Here is a 14,190-nt window from a genome sequence, read left to right on the forward strand (position 1 = left end):
TTTTTCCAGGAACAGGGATTCATTCCTCCCCGACCCTTCCCTCCTCCCTATTTTCCCCTCCTGCCATTTTCTCCCATATTAGCACACTAGTGAAAATATTCCATGAGGACAAGTTACTAGTTGAGCTTTGTTGTCATTTAAACGTATCATGACATGATAAACACAGGCAAAGGTAGAAAAATTAGTATTATATTTTAGAGGCGTATTTAAAGTTTCATTGGGAGACACACTTTTATTAGGAAGTAGGGAGTAGAGACTCATGCTGTACAGTACCGTTCTAGTATGCTAGTCTCCCTTGTACAGTTCATGTATAGAATTAATATACATACACACATATATATATTTATATATAAATGTATATACATCTTTCCATATTGGCCATCTTATATCAGAGAAAGCATATGATTTCTGTACTTTTGGGACTGGTTTACATTACTAAGCATAATGGTATCCAGAAAGGACTATTTTGTTGCAAATGGCAAACTTTCATTCTTTCTTATGGCCAAGAGGTATTCCATTGAGTAGATGAAATATATCACCATTTCTTTTTCCATTCCTTGGTTGAAGGCATTTGGGTTGAGTCAATGTGTTTGCTACTGTGAATTGTGACACTGTAAGTACAGGGTTTCGGGTTGCTTTCTCATATGCATATATTCATTTGAATATATTCATTTGAATATATTCTAAGAAGTGGGATGGGACTTTTTTTTAAGGAAATGTGTTTACATGTAAAAAAAACGAACATTCAAAACCAACCCAGTGGTGGGGGGAATCCCAGTGCCTATAAAACTGTATCACATAATAAAAAAAAAAACCAAAAAACCAACCCAGCGATAAAGAGTATGACCAGGGGAGAAAAATATATTTATGCTGAAGCAGAAATAAAATTAGGGGTATCACAGTTATTTATAAGCCATTAGCTGGCAATATGTGCATCTTGCCTTATGATATTCTTTTGTGATAAAAAAAAGAAAATCAGAAATAAAAAGAATCATAAATAAATCAAGAGAACCGCATAGAATCATGTTTTTAGCTATTGTTAATATTTTAAGAAAATTTTGTTTATGTTTTACAATAATAATGAGTGAATATTTTATAACAAAAAACAGCAAATAATGCCTAGCCTGATAAACAAGAAACGAATGTTATCTCAAATGTTCCTTTTAAAGTTCACTGTTTAAACTCGAGTTCTGGCTTATGATAAATGATATTTTTAAAAGGTTGGCTTGATGTTTCCAAAATCTTAAGATTTTTGACTCCTGAATAACTGTTCCTTTATAAAATTTTTCAGTGGTTCATTGAAATCATGACAAACTTACATCTAATTTAGCTTTTGAAAACATTTGCAAAAGTAAATATATCAGGTTATTTGATGAACATTTTTAATATAAACATTAAAAAATTTTTATGATTTTTCTTTGTACAATTTTGCAGATATAGGCATTCCCCCCTTGCCATCCTCATTCTTTTCCCCTTTTTTCTCCACCCACCATTTCACCCATATTGCTATGGTAATATAGTCTTTTAGCAAAAGTTGCAAGTTAAACCTTCTGCTATGTAAGTACATTATGCCTTTATAGGTATAGACAAATGTAGACATTCTAGTATCATATTGTCAAGCTATATTTATTTCACCGGAAGTCATCCTTTTATTCAGTAGTAGAGATGCCTGCTGCAATGTGTTTTCACGCCCTTGTACAACAGTCTCCATTATACAGTGTATCTATAAGAATAAAAGTATATACTTATTTATGTATATATCTATTTGTTTTACATTTTGTCTGAAAGTGGCTTATGTCAAAAAGAAGGTGTGGTATTTGACTTATGGACCTGAGCATTATGGTCTCTAGTTAGTACTTTTGTGTTGCAAATGATAGAATTTCACTCTTTGTAATGGGGTCTAGTATTCCACAGGGTAGATGTATCACAGTTTCTCGATCCATTCCTCTTGTGATGGACATCTGGGTTGTTTCCATGTCTTTGCAATTATAGATTGTGCTGCTGTAAATGTAGAATTACAGATCCCTTTCTCATATGCAGATGTCATTTTCTTTGAATATATTCCCAGGAATGGAATAGCTGGGTCATATGGTAGATTAATTTTCAATTATCTGAGCACTCTCCATACTGATTTCTATAGTTTGCTGCACTAGTCTATACCCCTATCAACATGCCACATTCAGGTCAGCAGGTGTTGTTAGTAGATTTCTGAATGTCTGACATTCTCACTGGAGTTGGGTGGAACCTCAATACAGTTTTCCCTAATAGCTTGTGAGTCTGAGTATTTTTTCATATGTATGTTAGCATTTGAATTTGTGCTTTTGAGAAATGTCTGCTCATTTTCTTTACCCATTTCTTCATAGGGTTTTTAATATTGCTGTCATTGAGTTTCTGAAGCTCTTTGTAATTGCTGGATATTAGTCTTCTATCAGTTGTGTAGTGTGCAAAGATTTTTCTCCCATTCTGTTGGCTGCTTCTTCCTCTGCTATTGTTTCCTTTGCTGTGCAGAAGCTTCTTATTTTGATGTAGTCCCATTTGTTTGCTTTACCTTTGAGTGCCTGTGCTTTTTGGTGACTCTCTAAAACTTTACCAATGCCTATATCTTGCAAAATCTTGCCCATGTTTTCTTCTAATAGTTTGAGGTTTTCTGGGTGCAGATTTAGGTCCTGGCTCCATTTGTAGCTGTGTTTTGTATAGGGTGACAGGTGGGGATCCTGCTTCTCATTTTTGTAGGCTACCCACTGAAGTTGAAGTGTGCTACATTCACTCACTATTACTTGAGGTATATATCTCCTTTATGTCCCTTACTATTTGATTCACATAGCTAGATGCTGTGGATTTGGTGTGTATTCATTTCTTATTTTTATTTCTTCTTACAATATGGATCCTTTCATTATTATGTGGTATCCTTTTTGGCTCAGTAATTTTCATGTGGATGTCTCTATTACCTGACATTGAAATTTTACAAGAGCTTATTTTTCCTTTCCATTAACCTTGAATATCCTTTTTGGTCCTTTCTACATGTCGTGTTGGGGGGATGCTTTCCTTGTAGCCTAAGGTAGATGCATCCTGTTTTGATTCAGTCTGCTAATCTTTGTCTTTTGAATGATGAGTTTAAGCCATTTGCAGTCAGGGTTAATGTAGTCAGGTAATGATTTGGTCCTATAATTTTAGCATTGGGTTTCTTATTGTTTGATTTAGGTTTTTCTTTTTGGCTTTATTGAGATGTTCTCCACTTTTTCCCTTTGGCTTTTGATACGTGTCATTCTTTTTTTCTGTCTGTAGTACATCTTCAAACAGCATTGGAGGACAGGTCTCACAGAGGTGAGGTCTTTTAGTTTTGTTTGCTTTGAACTTTTTTTTAAAATTAATTTTGCAATACAAAGAAAAGCTTTGCTGGGTGTTTTTTTTGCAATGGTAATCTTGTCTTCTAGGATTGCAAATATATTACTCCATTTTGTGTGGCCTGTCGGGTTTTCTTTGAGAACTGTCTGTGTGTCTGATTGGGGTTCCTCTGTGAGTTATTTGATGTTTTTGTGTGCATATTTAAGTGTTTTTCTCCTTTTCAGTCAGAGTGAGCCTGATTATGATGGGCTGTGGTGAGACTTTCTTTTGATTGAATCTGTACAGGGTTCTCTCTCTTATTCTATTTTGGTTTCTCTTTTATTTCTCCATACTGGGGAAATTGTCATTGATTTTTTGTTGTTGTTGTTGAATATATCTTTCAAAGTAGCTACTCCTTCTGTACCTTTAGGAACTACTGTAATTCCTAGGTTTGGCCTTTTGTTAGTGTCCCTTAATTTTTGGATGCTTTTCTGAAATGTCATCAGATTGTTTTGCAAATGTCACTTTAAGATCATATGTCTATGTGCCAGAGGCAGTCCTTATCCTTAATTAATTTGTTCATTTTTAGTTGGGAAGCAGAGAGACAGAAGAGAGAGGGGACATAAAGGAAAGAAGAAGGGAAGGGGAAAGGAGAGAGAAGAGAGAAAGAATGAATGCTCCCATCTGCTTGTTTACTCTCCAAAGGTTTACCATCATCCCTGGTTTAGATCTGAAGCTGAGAGCTGGAAATGTAATCTATATCTCCCACATAAGTGGAAGGGAACCAGCCATCATTAGCTGCCACCCAGGGTGCACATTATCAGGAAGATAAAGTTGGGAGCAGAGCCAGGAGTCTAACCTTCATACTCAGCATGGAATATGAATAGCCCAACTTGCATCTTAATGACAACACCAATTGCCCGCCTTTTGTTTCTGCTTTTCTGGTATAAATGTTGGCTGTATTGAAGTTTATTTTGCACAATCTCCATTCTTTTAATGTGGTTTAAATGGGGTCTCATTTCTGTTGTTCCAGTTAGCTTAAACTTATTGGATTCTTATAATTATTCCTCTTTTGACTGTTTTATTGCTTACTATTTATCAATGGAAAAAAGATAGTATTAATATATTTTCAAAAGAAATCAGCTATTTCTATGCTACATACTCACTCACTAGGCATGGCAGACTAAACATCTCATTATTGAGAAGCACTACATTAAAGCTAATGTAATAAATCCTTTGGATTTATTCCAAAGCAAATTTTCATTCTACCTCTTAGAAAATACAGCTTACTTGCTGAAGTAGAAAGAAGGAATATTGTTCTGTTTCTGTGTTAGGAATCCTCTATTGTTTTATAGGTAAAGAATTGTGGCCTATTTTGTAAGACGAGTTTTTAAAAACAGTTTTTGTGAATGAGTTGGACAAATCATTCGAGAAAATATTCCCAGTGATCAGAAAAAAAAGTCTCAATGATGTTTTTTTTCTACAGCCAGCTCTGGAACTCAGATGGAAATAGGAGGAAATAAGCAGCAGGCATTTCATATTGTTCCCTCACTTCCTTTCTGGTGTTCTTTACAAGCCAAGAACACTTTACATTATCTAAGTTCTTCCTCTGAAGATAAATCAAATGCACAGAAAAAAGTGGTGGCAAAAGTCATAGCTAAGTTTGACAGAGAAAATTGCAATTGTTGGTCTTGTCTTGAACTGAAAACAGACTATTTTGCTGTTTTAATGATAGGAAGTAAAACTGTATTCTTCACTTTTGGGTGTTGCAACATAATGAATTTATAAGTAGTCCTAGATCAGATGAGGTTCAGCAAAACATCATTTCCAACAGAAACACAAGCATCGTTCAGATAAAATCACAGATTCATGGTAGCTATAGTAAAAGTCTCTGTGTTAGAATTGAAATATTTAGAAATAAGTTGGCATATTTTCTGTTAGCTGAGGTCCTCTGAAATTCTAATTAGAACTAAACGGAATACATTTTTCCCAAAGTTAAAGTACTTACAGTTATAAAATGCTCAAAAAGCCATCCAGCAGAATACTTGATCTTAATTATTATATATTATATTATTTCCATACATATGCAAATATAATGAATACTTAACCAATATATCATTATTTATATCATATATGTGTACATATATACACGTCCTTCTTATTCTGGTTGATTAACTTAGATTGATAGATCATTATTTTTCATGACTGATTTATGTATTTGAAATGTAGATTTACATATATGGAAGGAGAGAGAGAGTGCGAGCGATTCATTCATCCATTCCTAGTTCCATCCCCAAATGGCTGCAATGGCTTGCACTAGGTCAGACAGAGGCTAGTAGCCAGGAACTTTATCCAGACCTCCCGTGTGTGTGTCAAGAGCACAAACACTTGGGTCACTTTTGCTGCTCTCCTGAGTGCATTAGCAGGGAGGTGGATTGGAGTAGAGCAGCTGACTCCCATATGGAATGCCGTTATCACAGCTTGTATCTTAACTCACTGCAAAAAGAGTGCTGGCCCCATACAGCTTATTTTAAGTATGAATGTTATGTATAGAGTGTGTATACCTTTGTTTTTCATAAAAATTGAGAAATCATTTATTTTAATTGGAACATCTTTTAATTGGTAGTCTATTGTAATGACTTTATAAGAAGATGAGCTGTCTTAGAGTTACATTCCCAGTAAGGATCAGCAGCACCTGAAATGTTCATATATTCTCATTTGCAAAACACTTTGTGACGTATTAGCTTCCTTTCAGAAGCGGGTGCTGATGGGTATAGTGACGTGTTAACAGTGGTCAAGCTAAGTGTCGATAGACTGAAGAAGTTTAGAATTCTTGCACTTAGGGCTTCTTTCTTGGTTAAATGCGTGACCTCTTCTAAAGGAGGGAGGGGATAGAAAGCTGAACTGCCTATCACTGATTGCTGCAGCGTTCCATCTAGTGAGACCTTGATTAGCTAAGTATCTGATCCTTTCTCTAGTCTATCTGCTACAATGGATACAAATACATCTGTGTTAAATGCCGCAGAGGATTTAAACTGATGAGAAAATGGAAGTGATTTAGTGTACATCTAGCATGAAAGGGACTTTGGGGAGAGACGTAGAGTCTCTTTAAAGAAATTGGCAAAGTGATAAGGTAAAATAGTTAGGAGAGCTTCTCCCCAGGTTGTCTGTGTTGTTGATTCAAAGCTCCCCTATGCTTTAGTTACAAATAATACAGGAAAAATGTGTGTGTGTGTGTGTGTGTGTGTGTGTGTGTGTACGCATGTCTGACTCCCCTATGCTTTAGTTACAAATAATACAGGAAAAATGTGTGTGTGTGTATGTGTGTGTGTGTGTGTGTGTGTGTGTGTGTGTGTGTGTGTGTGTATGCATGTCTGACTGTTTATATTGTGGAGAATAGTATGTATTTTTGATTTCCCATTTCAATGTACTACTAATGGTAAGACTTGTTATGATAGAATGTTTGACCAAATACACAATAAAAAACAAACAACAGCAACAACAACAAAATCACCAATCTTCCAATTGTCAAAGAATATTACTATAATAAAGTTAAATCATATGCATACAGAATCACTTTCTGTGAAACCATTTTAAAATAGTAATAGCCTCCTTGGATACATGGAAAAAAAGACCTCATTTTAATTACTATTTTTCATTAAAAATATACTATTGATTTATTAATGTTTTAAGACTTTTTTTAATATCTTGATGAAATTGAGTTACTACATCAAGGCTGATTTGATTATACTGGAGGATGCATATAAAAAGGTTCAAAATGGCTGGCAAGCAATTATAAGTACATCCCAGAACAAAAGAGATTAAAATTTGGACATGCTAATGTGCATGATGCAAAGGTATTCAATATGTAATTCTTGCTGATGGACATTAGAAGGAAAATTAAGTTCCCAGATCTCTCTAAAAATAACTGCACATTTAAATATTATAAATTATACTTCAAATACTGTAAGATACCTTACATTAGCATACTCACTCATTATAACTGAAATCCACCTATCTCCAACAAATAATTAAATTTTCTATTGTGCTTTTCAATAACTGTTTCTGTCTTCCAGAACCTAGATTCAGTCATCTATATAATAGAGATAAAATCTTCTAGGAACCAGGAGGGTACAAAAGGAGCTTAGACTCATGAGATATCTTATAAATAAAAAATTGTCATGACTTTCAGTAGATTTGAGAGACTTATGTGACACTTTTCTAACAATGGAAGATCCAAAATTATCTCCAGGTGATTGCTGACTGTAATAATTGCTTGAACATTGGATTGTGCATGTTACATATTGGCACAGTGCTATTGGGAGCATAGGATGTACTGAGATGCCAGTATGAATAGTCCACCAGTGAGCCTCACAAAGAAGCATCTAAGCCTGTTTCTCATCCCTTCCCTTCCATTTTCAACCTGGAATTCAGTTAATCAATGCAATTTATATTATGCAATGTTTAAGTATTGGTTTTTAATGGAATCCTTGCACAATGGTCACATGGATACACCTAACTTTTTTTAAGCATAGAATTTGGATAGAAGCTTTTTATAATTAGGGGGTTGATAGTATGATGAGATATGATCGATATCAGTCATTCAGACTTCCTGAATGACATTAAAAGACTTGATCAATGGTCCCCAAATGATTATGTTTCTGGAAAGATCACTCAAGCTTCCTTAGCGTATTCCCTTCTTGGAGTCACTAATGAGCCATTCCATGAAATGACACAGCTTTATCGCACATTTCCACTTAGCCTTTGACCAGTGGAAATGATTACCCTGGGCTCCACATCTGGGGGATCAGCACATTCTGTGTGTCTGCTATTTTCCATTAATTTTATAATTTAGACCTTAATTGCAACTTCTTTGAGATAAGGAGCATTGAACTTCAAATATCCTGTGTTTTACTTGTGTTCTGAAGTGCTAATGGACCAGGGGAACTGGATTCTTCTTCCATATTTTACAGTACATCTTGGCCTTTTAGCACAGCTCAAATTCAAAATATTTATTTAACCTACTTCTTTATTGATGTGTGTGACTTGTAAATAGAATGCTTTTTCTTTCACAGAGAAAATATGATGCCTTGAAAAACATTGGGCAGAAGTATAATGACTATATGTGTCAAGGAAAAAAATGCATGTTTACTATCCATATCTTTGTGTGCTTGCCATTTGATATGTTTTCACTGGATCTTAGCCAAACAGCCAAGAAGCGATTAGATACATTTTCATGTGTATGAAGTTATATATTTGTCAATATAACTGATGTGGAAATGGCTGTTAATACATAATCTTAAAATTTGTATTTAGCATTTTTATTCTGACCTCTGTCATTCTTCAGTTAATATGTGATTATTTGCATCTTGTGCTAAAAATTGACAGCAAGATTTTTGTAGCGTGGAAGCATTTTTTTTTTTAGTAGAAGCATTTCACATGCAGAAGTGAAAAAATCATTTAAATTTCCACAGAAAACTGTTCACTTATAGATGATCAAATCATCTCAGTATATCATTATTTAATATATATAATTTCCTTCCCAGAAAGAAAATTAATGAACATTTTATTTATTTTTCAGTTTTCTATTTTAATTTCAAATGTTAGATAGCTAAATGATGCTGATTCTTACTTCATTTAAAATGTGTCTTTTCAGACATCAGTAGATATTTTCATTGACAAAATAAAGTCAGCTTGTGGCCCAAGAACTATTTTTATAGATGCATAAATCCTGACGAGCTGTTAGGATCAGAGTGTACCCGTGGTTATATTAAAAATAAGCCTTAACTCAAGTACAGATTTAATGCTGTACTATTCAGTGCAGTTTACAAAAGTCAAAATTCCTCATAGACAGGAATTTAATCAAATTATGCTGAATAACAGATGGACAGATTCTGGGATTATTCTCAATTGGCTGTTCTGAGAGACCTGTCCGTTCCATCTGTAGGTCAGGTGGCTTCACGGTTTAAAAGGAGAGAGCAGGTGTGTGTTGTAACTATTGTCATTAGAAATATTAAGATTTAGGGGAATTTCTGCTGTGGCTCAGAGTGATGGTGGTTGGCACATCTCTCTGTCAAGTCATGCCTCTGGTCTGTGGCAGCATCGCATTCCGTATGTAGTGTCAGAGCTGTCTTGTTAATATCAGATTTGAATGTGAAGACAAAGGAAGGCATTTTTCAGCAGGGAAAGTGGAGTGACAGACCTGTCATCCCCTTTTGTCTTCTCTCTACTCTTGGATGAACACTGTCTCCAGCAGTGGGATTTACATTTATTTAAAATATTTGACCCTGTCAGGTGATTTTCACTTTCTAGACACCAAGTTATGAATTCAGAATTGAGAAATTGCATTTTAAGCTCCTAAGCGTGATGGGAGAGTTTAAACCATCAGCAGAATTGGAACTTGACAAATATTTTTTAAAAAGTGTTTAAGATTTGCATTATTTTCCATGATACAGTTTATTGGTATAGGGATTCACCCTCCATCTCTCCCTCTTCACTGCTCATTCTCCCTCCACGTGCTGTTTTCTCCCATATTACAATAGTACAGTCATTCAGCAACAGTTACAAGCCCAACTTTCTGCTATTTAAGTGTATCATGGCATTATAGGTATAGGCAATAACAGGAAGTCTAGTGTCCTGTTGTCAAGGTGTATTTAAGAGTTTAATTGGGAGTACTCCTTTTACTCAGGAGAGAAGGTGCATGCTGCAATATGTCTTTACTTGCAGATATGCTAGTCTCCAGCATATGGTTCATTATTGAAACTTGTTTACCTAAATATATATGTATCCTGCATTTTTCATGAAGGTTGCCTTATATAAGAGAAAGCATGTTTTCCTTTGGCATTGGCTTGTTTCACTGAGTATAATGATCTCTAGATGGGGGAAGCTAGAGAGCCTTATTTCATAATACTGTGGAATGGAAATAAATGGCTGGGGTTTTACCTGCATTGGAATATGAATACATTTCTCTTTAGAGATTTCTTGTCATCCTTCACTTTACAAGAACTGTCTTCAATTACTATGGATCAATACTGTCAATTACATCAATAATTTAAAATTTAGCCTTTCGGAATACCATTAGCATTTCCACATTTGAAAAATGTTTGGGCCAGCATTATGGTGCGGCAGCCTAAATCACCGCCTGCAATATTGGTATCTTATATGTGTGCCGGTTCAAGTCCTGGATATTCCATTTCTGGTTCAGCTTCCTGTCAATGTGCCTGGGAAAACAGTGGAAAATGGGCCCAGTTCTTGGGTTCCTGCCATCAATATGGGGATCCTGTCAGAGACCCAGGCTCCTGCCTTCAGGCTCAGTTTAGCTCTGACCATTGGAGCCATATGGGGAGTGAAGAGACTGAAGATTCACTCTCTCTCTCTTGCTTGAATTCTTTCTTCCCATCTCTCACTGAAAATTTGCCTCTCAAAAAAAATTTGAAATGTTTTTATAAAATTTCTATTTAAAAGCGGTGAAATAATTATTGTGCTATGGCAGCATGCTTGTTCCTTCAACACCCCACTTAAATTGGGCTTTCAATATCCATCCATTAGACCCATGTGTAAGGGCACATGCTGTGTGCAGAAATAAAAATGACCCTCTTTAAGAACACCAGAAACTGGATTAATAATTTGGTGCTACTTCATAGACATATTGTTGACTCCTGTTGTCTGCATTCAACAAGTATTTATTAGTGTTTAGTTTGTTAAACAATATGATCAAAATTCTATGTCATTGTCCCTCTTATTTTCTAAAAGGCTTAGTAATCCAGTGCCTCCTTTACTGGCCAGAAGAACTTTAGTATTTGCCAAAGCACGCAGTGATTTTCCATGAAGTCTGGAACCACATATGTCTCATCCTAACTCCTTCAATTTAGTAAATCTTTTTTAGGTACTAATATGTTCCAGGTGCTATGCTGGACATGGGGGTCACTGTTGTGCGCAAACAGGGATGTAGTTCTCACTTTATCCTAGCACGTGAATTGTATGTACTTGGCGGTAAACTATGAGATATTCTAGCAAAGACAAAAGTACAGTGGCTGGAATACTTCTCTCTTCTGTTAAAATTTGAGCTTTTCCAGGGTTTCAGGGGCAGGATCTATCTGATTCACAGAGATGCAGGAATCTCGGCAGTGCTGCGCCTAGCTACATGACACCTGTTACTAGGGTTACATTGCAGTGTGTGGGAAGAGATAAAAGGCAAGTCAAGGGCAAGCAGGTTCTTAATAAACATGAAATCCTAAAGATGATTATTCCCCTTGCACTCTTTCCATTATTCAAAACCTAGCCTTCCTGAAAGGAAAGCTGGGAATTATGTAAAACAGAGCTTTCTCATAACTGGAACAAGGAAAGAGAAGGAGCTGGGAGAACATTCATCTCTGATATAGCCATTTTTTGGCTTGTGGATATGATAACTTACACCCACTTGTCTTCTTGTTTAGGTGATGTTGACTTATGAGCCTAGCTTTGTTAGAGTATCTTTTATTTATATATTTATTTTTCCTCACATAATTATTGTTTACATATTAGTTATCAAAATCAAGGAAAGCACATGATATTTCTCTTTTATTTGTCTAGTATGCTTTCTTTAAGCATAATAGTCTCCAGCTGCATCCATTTTGTTGGATAAGACAGAATTTCAATTTTATGTATGGCTGAGAAGTATCCCAGTGCGCATATATATACCACATTTTCTTAATCCACTCATTCATTAATGAACATTTGTGTTGATTCTTAGTCTTAACTATTGTGAATAGAGCTGGTACAACGTGCTGATTTGATTTCCTTTGAGTAAATTCCAAAGAATATTATGTCTGTGTCATATGTTAAATCTAGCTTTAGATTTATAAGGAATCTCTGTGCTTTCATTGCTAATGGTTGTGCTGGTTTACATTTCCACAAACAATGTATTAGGAGACCTTTTTCTCTAATACTCTCCATCATTTGCTATGTTTTGATTTTGGATGGTTGATATTCTAACTGAAGTGAGCTGAAACCTCACTGTGGTTTTTATTTTCATTTTTCTGATCACTAGTTATCCTGAATATTCTTTCATATTTCTGTTGACCATTTTTATGTCATCTTGTGAAAAACTCCTGTTCATATTCTTTGCTAATTTCTTACCTGGGTCATTTATTTTATTTTATGTTGATTTTTTTTAGCTTTGTATATCATCTTAATATTAATATTTGTCAGATGCATAGTTTGCGAATTTTTCTTCTCCATTCTTTCAGTCACCTCTTCACTTTTTTGAGTACTTAATTTACTGTGCATTAACTTCTTGGCTTGTTTTACTCCCATTTGTCTATTTTGAGTCTGGCGTCTTATGCAAGAAGTTTTTGCCTATGCCAAAGTTTTACAGTGTTTCCCCCTACATATTTAGATTCTTGATCCATTGTGAATTGGTTTTGTAAAGGCTGCAATATATAGGGCAATAAAATGAAAAAAAAATCCTTTTTCATATTTCTAAATGCAGAGATGTAATTTTCCCTGCACCATTTGTTGAAGAGACACCTCTTTCTCCAGGGAGCGAAATAGCTCATTTGTGAAAGTTTAGATAGTTGTAGATGCAGAGATTAATTTCTAGGGTTTTCGTTCTGTTTCGCTGGTCTGCGTGTCTATTTTTGTGCCAGTATCAGGTTCTTATAATTATAATTACCTCACAGATATCTTACAGACATGAAGGCTGATATTGTGATGCCTCTACTTTGTTTTCATTGCTTAAGATTATTTCAGCTATTTGGAATATTTTGTGTTTCTGTATGAAATTTAGGATAATTTTGCCTAGATTTGATAAAAATGCCCTTGGTATTTAGATTGACATTGCATGGAATATATAAATAGCTTTGGATAATATATAGATTTTGATATTAATTCTTCCCATACATGAACATGGAAGATTTTTCCATTTTCTTCCATGTCTTAGTGTTCTGTAATTTTCATTGTACAGATCTTCCATGTCCTTGTTTAAATTTATTCCGTGCTATTTAAATTGTTTGTTGCTATTGTGAATAGTACTGATAATGCAAGTTCTTTCTCAGCTGTTTCATTGTTTATTTCTTAAATAGGTTTCATTATTTCTTGCCTGACGACTTGTAGGTTTGGTGTCTTTTTATTTTTCTAGGTCCTTGAGATGTATGTTTAGATCATTGATTTTTATGCCTTTCTGATTTTTTGATATAGGCATTAATTGCTACAAAATATCTTATTTTGCTAGTTTTTACTGTATTCTGTATGTTTTGATATATTGTGGTGTCATCTTTGTTTCTAGAAACTTGTTGGTTTGTTCTGTGGCTAATTGTTCTTTCAGGAGAATGTGGTTCAGTATCCATGTGTTTGAATATTTTTAAAGGTTTTTAATGTCATTAACTTCACTCTTCATTTCGTTGTAGTCAGAAAAAATAAACATGCCATGATTTCGTTTTTTTTAACCTAATGAGACTTGTTCTATCGCCTAGCATGTTGTCTATCCTGAGAATGCTTGCATGCACTGATAAAATGAATGTTCAGTCTGCATCTGTGGAATGGAATGTTCTGTAGTTATCAGATCCATTTGGTTCACAGTATAGACTAGCGCTGTTCCTTCAGCTGATTTTTGTGTAATTCAAAAATCTGTCAGTGAAAGTGGCATGTTGAGGTCTCTCATGACTATTATTCTGGGTGTATATCTCCCTTTAGGTCAATTAACATTTATTTTAAACAGCGTTGACCTCTCATTGGATGCATATACATTTATTAGAGTCGTATCGTCCTTTTGAGCAGATTCTTTAATCATTACATTCTTTTAGTAGTTTTTGCCTTACAGCCTCTTTGTCTTATATTGAGATAGCTACTCCTACTTGTTTTTTATTTCCATTTACATAAAAGTCCTAA

The 14,190-nt window shown here is 34.9% G+C and overlaps 1 protein-coding gene across 3 annotated transcripts in view; it reads left to right on the top strand.

Moving 5' to 3' along the window:
• The window catches only part of MAPK10 (mitogen-activated protein kinase 10), a 234,299-nt gene that overhangs the window by 142,593 nt on the left and 77,516 nt on the right, over positions 1–14,190 (top strand). The window lies entirely within an intron of this gene.

The sequence above is a fragment of the Ochotona curzoniae genome, unplaced genomic scaffold (assembly GCF_017591425.1).
Source record: "Ochotona curzoniae isolate NIBS_2020 unplaced genomic scaffold, NIBS_Ocur_1.0 scaffold_4506, whole genome shotgun sequence".
Taxonomy (NCBI): domain Eukaryota; kingdom Metazoa; phylum Chordata; class Mammalia; order Lagomorpha; family Ochotonidae; genus Ochotona; species Ochotona curzoniae.